We start from the raw sequence: 2251 nt of genomic DNA, 5'->3' as shown, positions 1-2251 counted from the left end.
TTGTCTGATAAGTATATCATGCTAAACTGAAACACACAACTATCATTCAGGGTGCTCTTGGCAAGACAGGCAGTGCCCAATTAACCTTGTGGGGGCCCGGGACATACCAACTGTGCGGGGGGCCCCAATGTTGTTTGTTCAAAATGTTCATATTGACCGCGGATCGTACTAGTATGTACTCCGCCCCCTTGAGTGCCAGGGGTGTTTTCCTCCAGGAATCCTTTTTTAAAATTAGGATTAATTTCAGTGCATCTAAGACAATTTAGTCAGCGATTTCATTGACGTTTAGAATTCATTGACAATTTGAGTATTTAAAACAGACTCTTTCTCTTATGATGTTTTCATTTACTTTATTTTAGTGAAATCCGGGATAAAATATTAGTATGACCCAGAATTGTGGGCGGCCCGGGACATTTGTCCCACATTGCCCCCTCCTAGATCCGGCACTGGAGACAGGATAGGCGTATACTGTACATTACTGTGGTACAAGTGGACTATTAGTATGAACTGAATACTATTTGTACCGATTTAACTGGCAAGATTGCTCAATGCACATATTTTTGTAGTCTGACTAACATTCTATATTTGACCATTATAATTATTTAGATAAATGTACCTTTTCTGGAATTTTTAAACTTTGGTCATCAGAATCTGTATTCTCAGAACTAAAGCGTGGAGTGAAAAGTGGCATGAATCTTGGAGCTTGCGTCTGTGCCTGGAAAATAAAATTGATTTGGTACAGAGCAATATAATCCCTGGCCTCTTCCGATTATGTTTTTTAAAGTTATAATAAAAGAGTGCTGCATCAAATAAACATAGTATAATAATTGTCCTAAAGTACAGATTGAAATGCCTTACTTGAGATTCACTTTCTCCAATTTCTTTTTCACTCTCCTCAGAATCTGTTATGAATAATGGTTGTGAATACTCTTCTTCCATAGTAAATATAAGCTTTAAAATAATTGAGATACACATTTTCATTTTGCCTATGCCAAGTCAGTCTTATTTCAATATTTGGGGATATATTTTTCTCAAAAGTCCATTTTTTTTTACAAGTAATGTTATTAAATTTGCAAAAACATCTAAATAGTTCACACTTAAGTTTGCAAAAGTTAGGTTAAAAAAAAATAAATCATTCATTGTGGTCTGATCCCATACACGCACCTACCAAGAGTTGTCTTTCCCTGATTCTTCCCCGGTTCTACTTTCCGTCTTATTGCCAATTCCTACGGGGGATTTTGGCAAAACAAAAGCTCAAACTATACAAAATATATACCAGGCTATCCAAAAATGTCGATATCTCGAGCGGAATGCTCTTTTTTTCAAAGTTTCTATTACATTTAAAAATTAAAAACAAAAAAAATAAGCGAAAATTCGATCAAAATCTTACCTGCTATGGCAGTCCGCTAACTACAGCTCACCAGGTTCCGGAAAAGTGCCACGTGACCACGTTTTGACTTCCTGAATATTCATGAGACCCCGTAGTAGAAACGGTACATTTTTCGGTCAGGTTTTTTAGCACACCAATAATAGGACAGCCAGCGCCTCTAGCGGCGTTTGGCATCGCTACAGTAATCCTGTTTTGTGTTTTTATAATAAACAATCATCATTCATTCACAACAGATTGACAAATAGACAACAGAAGTTGTTAACAAAAAATGGTGAGGTGATTTCGGATTAAACAAAACAAAACACAGACATTATTTAGGAGATAAACACTTCCTGTTACGTATTTAGAGGGGGTTTATTGTCCATTTAACCATGCTTGAATCATTAGAACACGAGACACTGTAATATTTATACACAGTAATTTGCCTTGATAATTTAGAAGGGGTTTATTGTCCATTCGACTTTTCAGAATCGAAGAAATTTCTTATTTGTGCTACAATATTTTAATACAAAACAAAGAAAGATACACAAATATTTAATGAGTAAAATACGATTAAAGATACATTATGGGAGATAAGATAACGAGATGGCTGTTCTCGTTATAATAGTTAAAAACTAGATAGTGTAAAGGTAATTTGCTGAAAATTTCAGTCAAATTGGTCCACTATGAGCCGAGAAAGAAGCGGGTGAAATTTTGGCATAGTCTCCGTCATCATTACTAAAATCATTAATATAAACAGCTTAGTCTCGATTATCCACTTTTATTAATTTAGTTATCAACGGCCGTAAGCGGCATATAGGAATCTAATCCAGCCAGCATCGAAGGCTAGCCTTGACATCGAGAGTTTATTATGGTCTGGAT

The 2251-nt window shown here is 35.7% G+C and overlaps 1 long non-coding RNA gene across 1 annotated transcript; it reads right to left on the bottom strand.

Annotated features, from left to right (window-relative positions):
* Nucleotides 1-614: 614 nt before the first annotated feature.
* LOC126818997 (uncharacterized) lies at nucleotides 615-1561 on the bottom strand. Its single transcript, XR_007679443.2, has 3 exons — nucleotides 1391-1561; nucleotides 859-951; nucleotides 615-715 (listed from the first exon to the last, which is right to left on the bottom strand). It is a non-coding gene; the product is annotated as an uncharacterized LOC126818997 (long non-coding RNA).
* Between the last annotated feature and the right edge of the window lie 690 nt (nucleotides 1562-2251).

Source organism: Patella vulgata, chromosome 1 (genome assembly GCF_932274485.2).
Source record: "Patella vulgata chromosome 1, xgPatVulg1.2, whole genome shotgun sequence".
Lineage (NCBI taxonomy): Eukaryota > Metazoa > Mollusca > Gastropoda > Patellidae > Patella > Patella vulgata.
This window is presented reverse-complemented; position numbering and strand designations above follow the sequence as displayed.